Below are 19957 nucleotides of genomic sequence, written 5' to 3'. Positions count from 1 at the left end.
CTCTTTAATTTCTTCATTAAATTCAATCCCCCATTGATTTAAGAGATAGTACCTCTGTAGTCGTTTCTGCAACCCCCTCATGCGTCTGTCCTCCGCGGCCTTCTTCTTTTTTCCGGCCTGTTTAAAAAATAACTGTGTCCTTCCCTTCACCATTTCCCACCACAAAGCCCGTGTTTCATAAAGGTCCTGGAGGGTCTGCCATTCACTATACCGCTCCCTGTACTGGCTGACCAGATTCTGGTCCTCCAGCAAGGAGCAGTTAAGTCTCCACACTCCTCTCCCCATCGTCACACCCGAAACAAATGAGATAGTAGTGGACAGCATCATGTGATCAGAAAAGAAGACAGGCATCAATCTAGCCTCAGTTGGTGAAACGTCTCTCACAAACAAGTAGTCAATTCGAGAGGCCCTAGCGCCATCCCCACTAAACCAGGTATAGCCCTCCTCCCTGGGGTGCACTGCTGCAAAACAGTCTGTTAGTTTAAAATCTCTAACCATCCCCTGCAATAAGAGTGACGTCTTATCGACCTTAAAATCTTGTCTGGCTCGTTTCCTGTCTTTCCTGCTTAAAACACAGTTAAAATCCCCCCCAAACACTAAAGGCACCCTCCCCAACAAGTGGGGCTGCAGTGCCTCTAGGACAGGGGTGCTCAATACGTCGATCGCGATCGACCAGTCGATCGCAAAGGTAGTATTGGTAGATCGCATGGCATTAAAAAAATAGATGCCAGCCTATCATCCATCCCGTCACTTGATTGATACAGGGAAGCCAGTCAGATGACAGCAGATTTTTTCTGACGCTTAGGTTGCTGCGCATGCGCAAACAGCGGCGCGAAGTGTAGTAAAACTGACAAGCTAGTCAGCGAGTTAACTCAAATTTTTAGCTCTCGGTTTTTTCTCTTAAACCTGGCCGTCAGCAGCTACTGTCCGGACTATGCATCCCTGGCTGATTCAATTCAGTGCAAGTCATCAGAGTAAACTCAGGTAATGACAAAAAATTTACATAGTTAATTGTGTTGTGAAATATTGGATATTGCGGTTATGCATGTATATACATTGTAGATATAAAGAATCCTCAATATATTTATAAATAAGTATATGTTTTGGATTTTTGTAGTGGGTAGATCATTTTGACTTGGTCATTTTATAAGTAGCTCACATGCGGAAAAAGTGTGAGCACCCCTGCTCTAGGAGATCATATCTCTCGTGTTTATCATTAGACCCATAAACGTTCAAGAGGTTAAAATCCTTTTCCATATATTTCAAATTGACTAAAAGCGCTCTTCCTTCTCTCACCACAGTGCTCCCCTTTACCAGCACGAGGGTTTTTTTAACCAAGACGGCCACTCCATCATTTTTATTCCCGTTTGATCCACTCCATATTGACGATTGCGGCCACATATCCTGCCACTGATTGTATGCTTTTAAGAAAGGTATTGCACATTCCTGAATTAAAATCACATCTGACGTTACACTATTCAGAAAGGATAACACACTTTGGGCTCTCACTTTGGTCCTAACACTTCTAACATTTATAGATGAGAAGGTCAGAGCCATAAGGAGTAAAACAAGAGGCAAGCTAGTCATTATAAAACTAAAGGGAGTTTGTTCTCCTCAAAAGGCTCAACCCAAGCTTCGGGAGTCGTAACATCAATTTATTTCCCGTGAGCAGAGCTCTTCCTTCACCTCACATGGTTCACGAGGGAGGACTGTCGCTCTATTCCCTTTACAGACTCTAGGTGACGGCCTTTGTCGCAAAGCTGCATTCGCCATACGATCCTTGGGAGTTGACTGTAAAACTATATTAAGGAAGGAAACCTCGTTTGGCGAGTCAGAGGGGAAGACCCTGGAGTCCTCGCCAGAGGAACTCTCTGACGGTGTTTCAAGCCTACCCCTCTTCCCTGAAACAATTGTCCCGGAAGACAATTCTGCTGCAGTCCTCTTTGCCAACTGGGTGTCGGGGGAGGGGTGATCTTGGGCATTGTCACTTGCACCGCTTTCCCCTTCTTGAGCTCCATTCTCCACCTGCCCGCCCATCCCCTCCTCTGAGGTTTCTGGTTGGGCCGGCCTTCCATGCTCCTCCCCATTTCCCGCCTCTCCCTGTTCCTCACCTCCATTCACGGGTTCTGGCGGCAAGTTCAAATTATCGGGCCCAGCTGCATCAATCAAGACAACCTCATTGCCTATTGCACTCAGGTTTTGCTCGTTAATCAGGTTTTTCCCCTTAAGTTTATTTGCAAATGACCTCGGGCAGTCCCTGAAGAGATGACCTTCTCCTCCACACAGATTGCACTTATGGTCATTTTTGCATTCAGCATACGTATGCCCTCTTTCCTTACATTTCCCACAAATGATTTCCTCGCACGCCTCTACCAGATGCCCATGCTCCCCACACCTCCGGCAGAGCTTTGGTTGCCCCTGGTAATGAATGTAGCCTCTATTGTCCCCCAAGACTATCATGGATGGGAGGTGTTTCAGGCCCCGGAACCCATGGGAGTCTTCCCATTGCTGTATGGGGACCTTCCATGCACAGTTCCATATTCCATCCACATCCCTCACCTTCCTCGCCTGGCCCTTCACCGTGCAGTATCTCCCCAGCCACACACAAATATCTTGAGCATTAACCGTTTCATTAAACATTCTGACAATCACCGTTTTCAAGGTATTGTCCGTCAGTTTCTCAACATTGAAAATTTCAAATTGTGGTCTCACATTCTCGTACCTCATCCAAAACTCCTCCAACAATGCACTTGAGCAAAAACTTACGTCAAAACCCCTGTTGAAAGGGAGAGTCAGGATACAGTTCAGGTCATTTGGTGAAAACCCCAACACCTGTTGAATCATCTTCCTGGAAAAATCCAATCTGGACATCTTTGGCAATTCTCCAACATTTTCAGTTAAGCTAAAACGCACACTGTGGTGCCTCCGCAAGCTGGCATAAGCCGCCATGACGGAGGCACCACAAAACCAACCAATGCCCCTGGTACAATCAAGCACAAAAAGCCAACAATGGAATGCTTCCGAACAAAGCAATTAATATTAGCACCTACCTTCAAAATGGAGGGAATACCCAGGTTTTCGCTGACCAGACACCCAATGGAGAGGATCGCAGTCCTAGCCTAAGACCGAGAATCAAGTGCGAACTGATAAGAACAGATTTTTTTTCTTTCGAAAAATTTTATTGGCACTCAGACATAAATCAAAACATCGTCATCTCATTTGGTTCACAATCCCACCCCATTTAAAAGGATTACTTCTTTTTATTGCCTCCCTTCACCCCCTTAAAATACAGACTAATAAAATTCAAAAGGTTAAAATAAACCATCCCATCCTTTTACAAACTCCTGGTGCTCAGAGGGGATCCTCCCCACCTTGCTCCTTCCCACCAACCTCTCCCGGAGAGTCAGGCCGCTGCTGCTTTGACCTTTCTATGTGCGGTACCGACTCCTCCATCCGAATGGGCACAGAGGCGATTCTTCTTTGTGGCTGCTCTCTCAGCTTGATGTTTGTAGCACATATCTCTTTTATTGTTGCTGTTGCCATTCGGAGAGCAGCCACGGGGGGGATCTGCATGTGCTTGCTTACCAGCAAGTTTCTGGAGGTCCAGATGGCGTCCTTTATAGCAGCGAGGGCAAGCCACTGCTTTTCAAGGCCTTTTCTTTGTGCCTTCCCTTCTTGGCTCACCCCATAGAGAACTAGATTGGCTGACAGGACCTCCCTTGCTGGTAAGTACGGGAATTGTGAGGAGCCGGCCAAGTCCCACAGGTCTACAGCAGCACTGCACTCCCAGAGTAAGTGCCTCACCGTCTCAGGTGCGCCACAACCCGGTCGGGGACACATTTCCGTTGCAGACATTCCTCTGGAGTGCATGACGGCCCTGACTGGGAGAATCTCATGAGCCACCATCCAGGATATATCCTGGAGCCTGTTTGAAAGGATGGGATGATTCACCAGACGCCACATTTCTGTGGCCTCTCCGATAGAGAGGCCTCTGACTGGAGTCACATCTCCCCGCTCCTGCACAACAGAAATGAGAGAGCGATGTTTCGTTAAAATGTCCAGGCCCTGGTTTTCCAATTTAAAAGAGGTTAAAAAGGATTTCAGCTCCCCATAGGCCACAGGGGTATAAAAGGAGACGGGGACTCTAAGATCTACTGGTATGAGTTTCTTTTGTCTTAGGTAGCTACCTAACCAAAATCTGACCCATCCCCCTGTGTTTGGGGGATTACTATTAGACCCGGTAGCCTGTCTCATGTGGCTACTTGTATAGAGGCTACCCATGAATAAATACAGATCTGGGACTCCCTTGCCTCCATCCTCCTTTAACTTCTTCATTACCTTTCTTTTAAGCCTCTCCCATTTGGAGCCCCATAAAAAATAAAAGATGGCTCGTTCTAGTTCTAGCAATACATTTTTAGGTGGTAAAAAGACTGCGCTAACTAAAAGAAGCAAGGGTAAAATCACTGCCTTAATGACCAAAACCTTCCCCCCAAGAGTCAGCGTTCTCAGTCCCCAAAAAACCAGTCGTTGCTTCACTTTTCCTGTAATTCCCGGCCAATTAGCCTCTCCTCCACCATTCTTATCAAATCTAACCCCTAAAATTTTTTGGTCAGTCTGTATCACGTCTATCTCAAGTCCAGTCAGTTCTGTGGCCCGTAAAATTGTGCCTGAGTCTTGCCCCTATTAAGTTGGGAGGCAGAAGCCCTTCCAAACCAGTCCGAGACTTCAAAGATCCTCCTCACCGAAGGTAGGTCTGTACATAGGATGTTAATATCGTCCATGTACAGGACGCATTTTGCCGCCTGCCCCCCACTCCCAGGTATTTCCATCCCTTTTATATTCTTATCCTTCCTCAAAATCTGTGCCAAGGGTTCTATACAAATAACATATAAGAGAGCAGACAAAGGGCATCCCTGCCGTACACCACAGTTTACCTTAACTGCACTCGTCAGGGACCCATTCATAACAAATCTACTCTCTATTTCTTTGTATAATAGCTTAACCCAGGAGATAAGGCGTTCTGGAAAGCCCATCTTCTGTAACACCTTAAAAAGGTACCGATGTGATATTCTATCAAATGCTTTTTCGAAGTCCAGATTCAAAACAATCAATCGCTTGTTTCTGTCTCTCTCAAAGCAAATCTTATCTCTAATCAACAAAAGGCTATCCGCGATCTTCCTGCCCTTTACAGCACATGCTTGGTCCTGGTGGATTATCTGACTAAGAACCGGTCTTATCCTTACTGCTAAAAGCTTACTAAATAACTTACAATCACAATTTAAAAGCGTGATCGGTCTCCAGTTTTCCAAAACAGTCTCATCTTTTCCTTTATGAATGAGTGTGACTAGACCCATTCTAAAACTCTCAGGCATCTTATCTAATTCACTAAATTCTGTAAAAACTGAGAGTAGATCCGCGGCTAAAATGTCCCAAAATGTCAAATAGAACTCAATCGGCAGTCCATCCAACCCGGGGGACTTTCCAGTCTTAAAACTCTTAAGACACTGCCTTAAATCAGCTGCAGTAAAAGCTTGTCCTAGCGTATCACTGGACTCGACAGTCTTATCAATATACTCCAAGATTTGTGCAATGACTCGTTCATCCACACTTTTCTCCCCATACAGGTCTTCGTAGTATTCTTCAATCACTTTAATTATTCCTTCGGTATTCCCCACTTTTCCTCCAGCTCTGTTTCTTAACTGAGAGACAGAGCCAGGTTTGCTCATAATTTTTTTTAAAAAGTATCTCGTACATTTTTCTCCATCCTCTCTCACTTTCTCTCTACTTCTTAATATAACTCCCTTACTTTTGTCGTTTGCTATTCCCTGCATTTCTTTTTTTACCTCTCTGATTTCTTCATAAAAGTCCAACCCCCACCGATTTAAGAGATGATACCTCTGTAGTCGTTTCTGTAATCCTCTCATACACCTGTCTTTCGCAGCCTTCTTCTTTTTCCCTGCTTGTTTGAAAAAGGACTGAGTCCTGTCCTTCACCATTTCCCACCACGAGGCACGTGTTACATACAAGTCCTGGAGAGTCTGCCATTCAGTATACCTCTCCTTATACTGTCTAACCAGGTCCTGGTCCTCCAGCAGGGAGCAGTTAAGTCTCCACACTCCTCTCCCCATTGTTATACCTAGTCCAAGGGAAATTTTAACGGTTAGCATCAGGTGGTCAGAGAAAAAGACGGGCATCAAAGTGGCCTCAGTTGGTGAAGCGTCTCTAACAAAAAAATAATCGATCCTGGAGGCCCTATCGCCAGCTCCACTAAACCAGGTAAAACCCTCTTCCTTGGGATGAACCGCTGAAAAACAATCTGTTAATTTAAAATCTCTAACCAAACCCTGTAGTAGGAGTGACGTCTTGTCAATCTTAAAATCTCGTCTAGCTTTTCTCCTATCTTTCCTGTTTAAAACACAATTAAAATCCCCCCACACTCCCCAGCAAGTGGGGCTGCAATGCCTCTAATAAATCATATCTCTCATGTTTATCATTTGGGCCATAAATATTCAAGAGATTTAATTCCTTTTCCATATAAGTAAGATTGACTAGGAGTGCTCTTCCTTCACTCACTACGGTACTTCCTTTCACCAAGACAAGTGGGTTTTTTATCAGTATGGCTACACCATCGTTTTTATTCCCGTTTGATCCACTCCATATTGACATTTGCGGCCACATGTCCTGCCACTGATTGTATACGTTTAAGAAGGGTATGGCACATTCCTGAAGTAAGATAACGTCTGTCGTTACACTATTCAGAAAGGACAAGATACTTTGGGCTCTTACTTTGGACCTAACACTCCTAACATTTATAGATGAGAAGTAAAAACAGTAGCGAACCAGTCATTTTAAAGCTAAAAGAAGTTTATTCTCTCCACGGCTCAACCCAAGAAGTCGAGGGGTCATACCATCAATTAATTTAATTAATTGATTTAATTCAATTAAACTGATAAGAACGGTTTTTTTCCTTTTTTTATTTGCTTTCCAAAACATTTCCATACTTTACATTCACATTTCACATTTCTCATACATCTTAACATACTACTTTCCAAATCCTTGTCATACCTTCATTTCTTTACACCTAAATAAACATTCTACAGAAAGAAAAGAGAAGTTGATCAACAAGAAAATCCCACAAAATGAAAGACCAGAAACCGAAGAAACAATCGCGTTTCTATTATCTCGCTCCTTATCACTTACCACCTTTTTCTTGGTGGTTTTAAAAAGGTGACTTTCCACCTATCCTTAATTGTATCACTTCCCCACTTTTCTAATTCGTGCCAGTATATACTTTCAAATTCTTTCTCTATTGCCTTAACTGTTCCTATCTCTCCCCATTTATACACTCCAGTTATATGTCCCTGCCTTGCTTTCCATAATTTAAGTTTTACAATTGATATCAGCATACAAATTATTTTGTTTTGTTCTTTCCCCACTCCTTTAACCCCAAACGAAGTGATTTCATCATATGTCACATTCTCCAAGCACTTATAACTCTTTTTCACCCCATCCCACACCTTTTTTGCATATTCACATCCCCATAATACATGTTCAATTGTTTCATCTTCCGTACAGTTTTTCCTTGGACAAACTTTTTGCTTCCCCAAATTATGGGCATACATCGTGACCCTGACTGGTAGCCTTCTATGCAAGTGCAACCAATTAAAATCTTTAAGCCCGTTCTTAAAACTCTTGTCCTGGGCCCGTACCCACACTTCAGAGCTCACCATTACTGGATTGACATTGAGTTTCTGTACCAGTTTCCTATATAGTAACTTGTGATTTATCACTGTATCCTCATCTTTACATTCCGTATATCTCCTCCCCCACTTTACCATTCGCTGGAAGTACTCCGGCCTAGTCTCCGCTTTAGGGCCTTTATTATCCCACCCTATTAGAAACCGGTATGGTATGGACAGCCAAAACCATATCAGGATTTGGCATTTGTATATATGTCTTTTTCAGGAGTATACATACATTGCTATAGAATATTGCATCCAGCTTCAGAGGAACGTTTGGCACATCCCTCCCTCCATCTGCTATTTCCTGATGCATTAGCGCCCTTTTCACATATTCATAGCCCCCCCATATGAAATTAAATATTCCCCCCATTAGTTGAGCTCTATACTTCTGTGGCATCGGAAAGACGTAGGCCAAATGTAGCAGCTTTGGCAATACATCGGCCTTTACAACCAACACTTTCCCTGAAACGGAGAGTTTTCTTGTCTTCCATAATCCCAGATTTTTTTTCGACTGCAGTCATCTTCTTTTTCCAATTACACAATGCATCCCCCTCCCCGTTCCCAAAAGAAATCCCTAATACATCCATAGGGCCTTCACACAACATAAAATCACAGATCTTGTCCTTCCTCCCCTCCCACTTCCCAAGGTATTTGTACCTAGTCTTCTCCTTGTTTATTCTCGATCCAGTTGCTTTTTCATAATCATATAGGATGTCTATCACTCCCCTTAAGCTTTCATCATCTGCCAAGTATAATATTGTATCATCCGCGTATTGTGATATTTTTAAGCTCTCGCCCCGGGGCAGCGTTATCCCTTTAACAACGTGGCTCCCCTCCTCCTCCTAGACCCAGCCCCTCCATAACCTTCCACAAAAAAGCGTGGTCTACTCTATCGAAAGCTTTCTGCTGATCCAGGCTAACACATATTGCAGCAATGTTTCTCTCCTTTACATATGTAAAGTGTGTGAATGTGTGTGTGTGAATGGGTGGATGACAGGTTGTGTAAAGCGCTTTGGGGTCCTTAGGGACTAGAAAAGCGCTATACAAATACAGGCCATTTACCATTTACCATATGTGAGTACATCCCTGTGTAGATGTAAGTTCCATGTGATTTGCCTCCCCTGTACTCCACAAGTTTGGTCCATTTCCACTATGTGTGACATGACTCCTGCTAGCCTATTCGCCAGAACCTTACTCAGTACTTTAAAGTCCACGCACAGCATAGTTAGTGGCCTGTAATTATCTAGTTGGTTCGGGTTTCCTTTCTTAAACAGAATAGTCACCACTCCCGTTTTCATGCTTTCCGGCATCTCTCCTCCCTCCATGATTTCCTTAAAAACCTCCAAAAGTTGGATCGCCACCATATCCCAGAACGCCACATAAAATTCTTTTGTTAGGCCGTCTGTTACGTTTCGGTGTTGTCAGTGTGTTGTTTTTGGCGTGACTGTTATGTGTTTCCTGTTTTACTTTGAAAGTCTGTGTTATCTTAGTGTTTTCAGTTTACGTTTCCCTGTCTCGTCAGTTCTGAGTTGCCCCAGCTGTGTTTCCCTCTTGTTGTCCATTTTCCTGATTGCTCCCTCTAGGTATTTTAACCCTGTGTTTCAGTGTGTCATGGTCGCGATCTCCCCCGTGTTGTAAATAGTTTGGTGTTTTGTTGTAAATAAATAGTTTGTTGTAAATAGCTGTAAATAGATTTGTCGATACTTTCGTTTTGGGATTTTGGTGGTGAGCTTTAGTGGGGGGTTTTTGTGTGTTTTTCTTTCTTTATTTTTACTTTTTTCGTGTTGCACTCCGGTTGCCTAGGCCGGGGTGTAACACCGTCTATACCGGGCACCTTATTGGCCTTCATTGCCGTTACCACATTATACACCTCCCCTACTGTCAATTCCCCCCCCAGCTTGCCATTTTCTTCTTCAGGTAGCCTTCTCCTTAGCGATCTTATAAAAACCTCCCCCTTCCCCTCATCCAAGCTCTCCTTTGTAAACAATTTTCCATAATATTCTTCCACCGTTTTTAACAAATCATCTTTCCCCCTTATCACCTTTCCATCCCTCTCCAGTTCCGTTATAACCCCCCTCTTATCCCTAGTCTTCATTTTGCTAAAAAAAGTATGAGGAGCATTTCTCATTCTCCTCATACTCTTCCTGTTTTAATTTATATATTACGGCCCTCGCTTTCCTCTCAAGTAATTCCTCCTGTCTCATTTTTAAATTTTCCAAGTACCCTTCCTTTTTAATTTCCCTTCCCCTATTTTCCATAACATAGATTATTTCTATTTCTTTTTGTATTGTGTCGAACTCTTTCTTTCGGACTTTTGCCCTCTCTGTACAATATTCGACCGTAAACTTTTTGATTTTTTTCTTCATGTCCTCCCACCAAACCACGTTGTTACTGTATAAGCTTTTCATCTCGGCCCATATCGGGAAGATTTTCATGAAGCCTTCCCTATAGGCTTTCTCTGCGAGGACGTCGTTGTTAAACTTCCAATACCCTTTTCCAAAGTCTGGCCCTACTATCTCTAGCTCCACATCAACTGCTTGATGATCTGTGAAGAGGGCCGGCATTGTTTTTCCCTCTATTATTTTGCACTTTTTTCCTACTAAAATGTAATCTAACCTACTCTTCACCCCCCTTGTGTTCTTCCAAGTATACCCCACTTGCTTTCCCAGTAACTTCCCCATTACGTCAATTAATCCATATTTCTTAATGAAGGTCCTAAAGGGGAGGGAAAACTTTTCCCTTTCCAAAGAGCAATTAAAATCCCCTCCCACAATAATATCTTTCCTAGTCAAAAAACAAGTATCCATTTTTTGGAAAAGGTCCTTACGTAGCCCATGCTCCACCTGTGCATATACATTTATTATCCGGCATTGAGTCCCATTTTTATCGATATCCACCACCATTACCCTTCCTTGTATTACAGTAAAGCTCTCAATTATCCGAATATCCTTATCCCCACATAACACCCCAACTCCAGTCCCATGTACCCCCCCAATGCTCCAAGAAGCTTCCCCTCCCCTCCATTCCTCAGTAAACAAAGCAACATCCCTCTCATCTCTCAGATGAGCTTCCTGGACCAAACAAACATCGAAATTGTAGCTCAATAAAAATTCATAAACAATTTTTCTCTTTTGGGCACTTTTTAGCCCCCTAACATTCAGGGTAATTATCCGTATTTCCCCCATACCATAAACAAAAGGCAAGTGGAGCACTAAGGGCAAATAAATAAATAAATAAATAAATAAATAAAGAGAAAAAAAATTACAATGAGTCTCTTGGTATATTTTACCTCCTCTCTTGGATTCTCTAACTATCCATATTGACGTGTAACAAAAGGTCTTTTATGAAAGAGTCCTCTGACTTTTCTTCGCTCTCGCCTTCCTCTTCCATATCTCCATCGCTTGTCACATCACTTAGAGGGGTATGCATGCACTCAGTCTGTGTTCCCCTCAACACATACCCCTCCACATTCCCACCTTCCTCCAAAACCTCCTCCCCAACATCCTGATCTCTTAGCTTACCATCTTCAGAGGAAGCGGCTGGACTCACCTTTCTCCTCCTTTTAGCAGACTTTCTCCGTGGTTTTCCGACCACTTCCCAACATTTTTGGGGATCCTCCCCCTGCTGTACTTTCTCGCCATCTTGCTCAAGACTCCTCTCTCCCTTCTCCTCACGTCGCACCATCCCCTCCTCCACACTTTCCACTTTGTCCTCGTTAGCCTGATTTTCAGCAGCTGGTAGCGGCTCCTGTGGCCTTGCTCCTACACCAGAGTCTATTTCCTCTTCGCTACGTTCTTCCCCAATAAGTCCAGTCTTTACCACGGCTGAATAAGGCCGTGGCTTAGTACAATCTCTCGCCATGTGTGCATCCGAGTCACATAAGTGACATCTTCTGGGCTCCTTGCAGTCCCTCGTAAAAATGTCCAAGTTTGCCGCAACTCCTACACCTCACCTGGTCGCATTGTTCCGCATTATGTCCAACACTCCCGCATTTCCTACACGCTTGAGGCTGCCCTGCGTAAACTAGGAAGCCTCTGTCCGCTCCAATAGAAAAGACTGCAGGTGGGTGGCAATATCCATCTTCACTGTTCATATCCGCACTCAATTTGATGCGAAATTGTCTCTTTCCGGTCCATATGCCCAGACCGTCCTTTATCTTTCGTACTCCTGGGAGAACAGTAACGTATCTCCCTAAAAAGTACCTGATAGTCTCCTCCGTGACCCATGGGTTATACATATGTATCGTTAAAATTCTGTAATCATTGCGATACAAAGGGGTCACCATATATCTCCGCAGTTCTTTATCTTCTTCCACAATGCTCTTCCTTCTCACTTCTTCCGCGTATTCTCCTGTACAGAATGTCACATCATAGTGCTTACTTGCAGTGCTCTGTTGTAGGCAGAATATCTTCTCCGGCTGTATCTTCAAGGCTTCAAAGAGGATTCTCCTTCCAAAAGTTATTCTGTCGTGAAGTTGTGTGTCTTTCTCCATGAGTTCAAATCTCAGCGTATTTCTTGTTCCAAAAGTCCATGCGTCCCTCTCAGAAAAACTGGCCGACGACGTCGCCATCTTTTTTTGCTTCCCACCTCCTCTGATAAGAACAGATTTTTTTTTCCTTTTTTTTATTTTCAAAAAACAAAACATCGCATACGTGTACATTATTAAACATCACAAAGGGTAAGCCTATTCTATACAAAGCGAGACATTTTCTCTCTCCATTGATCGAAAGGTTCAAAAGTCCTTTCTACAAGTACTGTGGCATCTAAATAGCAAAATAATAAGTCGTAAAGAGGAGAAACACACGTTCAATTGTACAGTCATACCAAAGTTACATCACATCTTCTAAATTGGCATAAAAATCCCCGTTACGTTATTTTCCAATCCTTTTATCAACTCAATACTGATCTTACCATGTGTTGCTCTTAAAGAAACGAACAGAACAACCAAAAAACTTTTCTTCTTAGGCCTCTATATTAAGTGACTTCTAAGGAATGTCTTTCCATCTATCCTTAATTGTATCCCACCCCCATTTCAATTTCTCCAGCAGCCGCACTTTTTCTATTTCCTTCTCTACCAATCTACATATACTCTTGGCTGTCCATTTGTATGACCCCAAAATATACCCTTGCCGGGCCTTCCACAAATATAGTTTTACCAAGGACACTAATAACAAAGACTTTCCTTTTCGGTTACTTCCCTTCTCCCATCCCGTAAGGAACATTACTTCATCGTACAAAATCCCTTTTAAACAAACATACTGCTTCTGCATTTCACCCCACACTTCCCTCGCAAAGGGGCATCCCCACATTACATGCTCTATTGTTTCTTCTGTTTGACATATGCTTCTCGGACAGTTCTTATTATCACATAATCTATGTTTATGATTCAAGCAGAGGTCTTTATCCTTAAATTCCTCATGCTTCTCCCGCCATTTAATAATCCTTGAAAAATAATCTGGTCTGCTCTCCGCCCTTGGCACCCTATTATCCCACTCGATCAGTTGTCTCATGGGACCGGATAACCAAAAGCGGATCAAGACTTGGCATTTATGTACATTGGACCCATTCAATAAGTTGCATATGTTGCTGTAATATATCACATCCAACTTCAAAGGGATGTGTGGAACATCCCTCCCACCTTTTGGTATTGTCTGATACATAATTGTTCTTTTTACATATTCATACCCCCCCCCCCCCCCCCCCCCCAAAAAAAAATTAATTTGAAAACTCCCCGTGTTAATTTCTTCCTATAGGTCTGTGGCATTGGAAAAACATATGCCAAATGCAATAGGGCAGGTAAAATGTCAGCTTTTACGGCCAGTACTTTGCCAGTTATAGTAAGCTTTCTTTTGGCCCACATCCCCTAATTCCTTAAGATCTTTGCTATCTTCAAATCCCAGTTGTAATTTGCATCCCCCCCTGGATTTCCAAAATCAATGCCCAGGACCCGCATGGGCCCTTCACACAAAGCGTCTCTCTCCTACCTGCCCATCGTCCCAAAAATTTATATTGTGATTTCTCCTTATTGACCTTTGACCCTGCCGCACTCTCAAAGGTCTGTATTGTTCTCATCGTCTCCCTCACACTTTCATCATCTTCCAAGTAAAGGACTGTGTCGTCAGCGTACTGGGAGATCTTCAACACCTCCCCCCCTGGCAAGGGCACTCCTTTAATTTTCTCGTTTCCTCTTATTGCACATGCTAAGGGTTCTACGTATATAACATAGAGTAGGGCGGACAGGGGGCAACCCTGCCGTACCCCTCTCGTTTGTTGTATTTCCTCTGTTAAGTGTCCATTTATCTTTATCTTGCAGATTATGTCAGTATACATCATACTTATCCAATTCAAAAATTTTCCTCCTATATCAAAATTTCTCATCACCCTCCGCAAGAAATCATGATTAACCCTGTCAAAAGCTTTTTCCTGATCAAGTGTTACGCATATTGTTGTCAAGTTCCTCTCTTCGATGTATGTAAGCACATCTCTATGTAGTTGTAAGTTCCAACTAATCTGCCTGCCCTTTACCCCGCATGTCTGGTCTGCATTAATAATAGCAGGCAAGACTCGGGCCAGGCGTCTTGCTAGAGTTCGACTGAAAATTTTATAGTCCACTGAAGTTGTGTGTCTTTCTCCATGAGTTCAAATCTCAGTGTATTTCTTGTTCCAAAAGTCCATGCGTCCCTCTCAGAAAAACTGGCCGACGACGTCGCCATCTTTTTTTGCTTCCCACCACCTCTGATAAGAACAGATTTTTTTTTCCTTTTTTTATTTTCTTTTCAAAGTATCTCCACACTTTACATTCATATTCCAAATAGCTCAAACATCTTATCATTTTTTTTTTTTCCACAACATTTACATTTCTTCATTTCTTTCCATCCCAAAGAGCATTCTCCCGAGCTGAATCCGATTTCCAACACACGAAGCAAAGAACATTTTGATAAACAATAACAACCAACACATACCTACTATCTCGCTCCCTGTCACTTACCACCTTCTTTTGGGTGGGTTTAAGAAAAAAGCTTTCCACCTATCCTTAATTGTGTCACTTCCCCACTTTTCTAGTTCGTGCCAATATATATCTTCAAATTCTTTCTCTATTGCCTTAACTGTTCCAATTTCTCCCCATTTATACACCCCCGTTATGAAACCCTGTCTTGCTTTCCATAATTTAAGCTTTACAATTGATAACAGCATACAAAGTACTTTATATTGCTCTTTTCCCACTCCCTTAACCCCGAACGAGGTGATTTCATCATATGTCACGTTTTCCAAGCACTTATAACTCCCTTTTACCCCGTCCCACACCTTTTTTGCATATTCACATCCCCATAATACATGTTCAATCGTTTCATCTTCCTTACAATTTTCCCTTGGACAAACTTTTTGTTTCCCCAAATCGTGGGCATACATTGTGACTCTTACTGGTAATCTTCTATGCAGGTGCAACCAATTAAAATCCTTTAATCCGTTCTTAAAACTCTTATCCTGAGCCCGTTCCCACACTTCTGAGCTCACCATTACTAAGTTGACATTAGATTTCTGTACCAATTTTTTGTATAGTAGCTTGTGATTTACAGTTGTATCCACCTCATTACATTCCGTATGTCTCCTCCCCCACTTTACCATTCGCTGGAAATACTCCGGCCTAGTCTCCGCTTTAGGGCCTTTGTTGTCCCACCCTATTAAGAACCGATATGGTATCGACAACCAGAACCATAACAGGATTTGACATTTGTGCATATATGTCTTTTTCAATAGTGTACAAACACTTGCATAGAATATTGCATCCAACTTCAATGGGACGTTTGTCACTCCCTTCCCACCATCTGCTATTTCTTGGTACATTTGCACCCTTTTTACGTATTCATAACCCCCCCATATGAATTTAAATATCCCCCTCATTAATTGAGCTCTATACTTTTGCGGCATCGGAAAAACATAGGCCAAGTGTAGCAACTTTGGCAACACCTCAGCCTTTATGACCAACGCTTTCCCTGAGATTGAGAGTTTTCTTGTTTTCCATAATCCCAAATTTCTATCTACTGCAGTCATCTTCTTTTTCCAGTTGCATAAGGCATCCCCCTCCTTGTTCCCAAAAGAAATTCCTAATATGTCCATAGCACCTTCACACAACATAAAATCACAAATGTTATCCTTTCTCCCTTCCCACTTCCCAAGATATTTATACATCGTCTTCTCTTTGTTTATTTTCGATCCTGTTGCTTTTTCGTAATCATTTAAGATTTCTATCACTCCCCTTAAACTTTCGTCGTCTGCCAGGTATAATATCGTATCGTCCGCGTATTGAGATATTTTTAAGCTCTCGCCCCGTGGCAGCGTTATCCCCTTTACGACTAGACTCTCCCTTATTGCACAAGCCAGGGGTTCAGCGTAAAGCACGAAGAGCACCACCGATAGTGGACACCCTTGCCTCAATCCTCTTGTTTGTTGTACTTTGTCCGTAAGGTAACCATTAATTTTTATTTTTGAATTTATGCCCTTATATATAGGACTTTTACCCATTTTGTAAAAACCCCTCCTAGGCCCAATCCGTCCATTACCTTCCACAAAAAAGCGTGGTCTACTCTATCAAACGCTTTTTGCTGGTCCAAACTAACGCATATTGCCGCTATGTTTCTCTCCTTTACATATGTGAGTACATCCCTATGTAGATGTAAGTTCCATGTGATCTGCCTCCCCTGTACCCCGCAAGTTTGATCCATCTCTACTATGTGCGACATGACTCTTGCTAGCCTGTTTGCCAAAATCTTACTCAAGATTTTATAGTCCACGCACAACATAGTTAATGGTCTATAATTGTCTAGATGGTTTGGATTTCCTTTCTTAAACAGTATGGACACCACTCCCGTTTTCATACTATCTGACATCTCTTCTCCCTCCACGATTTCCTTAAAAACCCCTATAAGGTGTATCCCCACCATATCCCAGAAAGCCACATAAAATTCTTTTGTTAGGCCGTCTATACCAGGCACCTTATTAGCCTTCATTGCCTTTATCACATTGTGTGCCTCTTCTACTGTCAATTCCCCCCCCAACTTGCCTCTTTCATCTTCCGGTAACCTTCTCTTTAGGGATCTTATAAAAAACTCCCCCTTTCCCTCATCCAAGTTCTCCTTCTTGAACAATTCTCCATAATATTCTTTCACCATTTTTAACATGTTTTCCTTCCCCCTAATCACATTTCCATCCTTCTCCAATTTCCTTATAACCCCCCTCTTATCTCTTATCGTCATCTTTCTGAAAAAATATGAGGAGCATTTCTCATTTTCCTCATACTCTTCCTGCTTTAGTTTATATATTACAGCCCTTGCTTTCCTCTCGAGCAATTCTTCCTGTCTTATTTTTAAATTTTCCAAATACCCTTCCTTTATTTTTTCCTTTCCCTTATTTTGCGTAACATAAATATGTTCTATCTCTTTTTGTATTATGTCAAACTCCTTCTTTCTAAACTTTGCTCTCTCTGAGCAATAATCGACCGTGAACTTTTTTATTTTTTTCTTTATGTCCTCCCACCAAAACACAACATTGCTGTATAAGCTTTTCATCTCTACCCATAAAGGGAAGATTTTTATAAAACCTTCCCTATAGGATTTTTCAGCAAGCACATCGTTGTTAAACTTCCAGTACCCTTTTCCAAAATCAGGCCCTTCTATCTCAAGCTCCACATCCACAGCTTGGTGGTCTGTAAAAAGAGCCGGTATAGTTTTTCCCGTTTATTATTTTACACTTTTTTCCTACAAGAATATAATCTAGCCTACTTTTCGCCCCCCTTGAGTTCTTCCATGTGTACCCCACCTGCTTTCCCAGTAACTTCCCCATTACATCTATTAATTCATATTTTTTAATAAAGGTCTTAAAGGGGAGGGAGCACTTTTCCTTTTCCAGAGAGCAGTTAAAGTCCCCTCCCACAATAATGTCCTTTTTTGTCAAGAAACAGGTGTCCAATTTTTGGAAGAGGTCCCTACGTAGCCCGTGCTCCACCTGTGCGTACACATTTATTATCCGGCATTGGGTCCCATTTTTTTCAACATCCACCACCATTACCCTTCCTTGTATTACCGTATAGCTCTCCATTATCCGAATACCTTTATTCCCACATAGCACCCCGACTCCAGTCCCATGTACCCCCCCGATGCTCCAAGAGGCTTCCCCTCCCCTCCATTCCTCAGTAAACACAACAACATCCCCCTCATCCTTTAGATGGGCTTCTTGTACCAAACAAATATCAAAATTATAACATAGTAAAAATTCGTAGACCATTTTCCTCTTTCGGGCGTTTTTTAGCCCCCTAACATTCAAAGTAATTATTCGTATTTTCCCCATACCATAAACAGAAGGGCAAGTAGAGCACTAAGGGCAGGATTAAACAAAAAAAGAGTGAGAAAAAAAAGAAAAAAAAAGAAAAAAACAAAGAAAAAGGGTTGCGATAAGTCACTTGATAAATTTTTGCTCTTCTCCCATAGTCTTTATCTATCCATGTTAACATGTAACAATAAGTTTTTTATAAAGGAGTCCTCTGACTTTTCTTCACTCTCACCTTCCTCTTCCATGTCCCCGTCACTTGTCACGTCACTTAACGGGGTATGCATACACTCAGTCTGTGTTCCTCTCCATACATACCCCTCCACGTTCCCACCTTCCTCCAAAACCTCCTCCCTGACTTCCTGGTCTCTTATCTTAACCTCTTCCGAGGAGGCGGCCGGGCTCACCTTTCTCCTCCTCTTTGCAGATTTTCTCCGTGGCTTTGCGGCCACTTCCCACAAATGGGGATCCTCCCCCTGCTTCTCTTTCTCACCGTCTTGCTCGGGACTCCTCTCCCCCTTCTCCTCTCGCCGCTCCGTCCCCTCCTCCGCGCTCCCCGCTTTATCCTCGTTAGCCTGATTTCCAGCAGCTGGTGGCGGCTCCTGTGGCCTTTCTCCGGCGTCAGAGTCTATTTCCACTTCGCTGCGATCTTCCTCAACGAGTCCAGTCTTCACCACGGCCGAATATGGCCGGGGCTTAGTGCAGTCTCTCGCCATATGTGCGTCTGAGTCACATAGGTGGCATCTTCTGGGCTCCTTACAGTCCTTTGTTATATGACCAAGCTTGCCACAACTCCTACACCTCACCTGGTCACATTTGTCCGCGTTATGTCCAGTACTTCCGCATTTCCTACATGCTTGAGGCTGCCCTGCGTAAACTAGGAAGCCTCTATCCGCTCCAATGGAAAATACTGCGGGCGGATGGCAATATCCATCCTCGCTGTCCATATCCGCATTCAATTTGATGCGAAATTGTCTCTTTCCAGTCCATAGGCCGAGGCCGTCCTTTATTTTCCGTACTCCTGGGAGGACAGTAACGTATCTCCCCAGGAAGTACTTGATAGTCTCTTCCGTGACCCAAGGATTATACATATGTATCGTTAAAATTCTATAATCGTTCCGATACAAAGGGGTCACCGTATATTTCCGCAGTTCCTCATCTTCTTCCACGATACTCTTCTTTCTCACTTCTTCCGCATACTCTCCAGTACAAAAGGCCACATCATAGTGCTTGCTTGCAGCACTCTGTTGAAGGCAGAAGATCTCCTCCGGCTGTATCTTTAGGGCTTCAAAAATGATTCTTCGTCCGAAGGTTATTCTGTCATGAAATTGCGTATCTTTCTCCATAAGTTCGAATCTCAGCGTATTTCTTGTTCCATACGTCCATGCGTTCCTCTCAGAGAAATTGGCCGACGATGCCGCCATCCTTCATTGCTTCTTGCCCAAACTGATAAGAACAGATTTTTTTTCCTTTTTTTTATTTTCTTTCCACAATCATTCAAAAACATTTTACCATTTCCTTTACAATGACAAGTTTACATTTCCATTTTTCCCCACATTCGTTCATGACAAACTGATTAACATTTTCATATGACATTTTCATTTGACGTATAGCTTATCATTACTCCTTTTCCCTTCCTCCTTTCCTTACACCTTACCTACCACCACCTTTTGGATACCTTCAGAGCAAAAAAAGGAGAGAAATCTTTCCATCTGTCCTTAATTGTGTCTATTCCCCATTTTTGTAGTTCATGCCAATATATCTTTTCAAATTCCCTTTCTATAGCCTTGATCGTCCCAATTTCCCCCTCTTTGTATCCCCCCATTATACAACTCTGTCTTGCCCTCCACAACTTAAGTTTAACAATTGATAACAACATGCAACGTATTTTA

At 42.7% G+C, this 19957-nt stretch overlaps 1 pseudogene; it reads right to left on the bottom strand.

Moving 5' to 3' along the window:
• Positions 1–1650: 1650 nt before the first annotated feature.
• Positions 1651–19489, bottom strand: LOC113036517 (uncharacterized; annotated as a pseudogene).
• Positions 19490–19957: the final 468 nt, after the last annotated feature.

This window comes from Astatotilapia calliptera, chromosome 14, assembly GCF_900246225.1.
Source record: "Astatotilapia calliptera chromosome 14, fAstCal1.2, whole genome shotgun sequence".
NCBI lineage: Eukaryota > Metazoa > Chordata > Actinopteri > Cichliformes > Cichlidae > Astatotilapia > Astatotilapia calliptera.
Note: the sequence above shows the minus strand (reverse complement) of the source record. Positions and strands in the feature narration are given on the sequence as shown.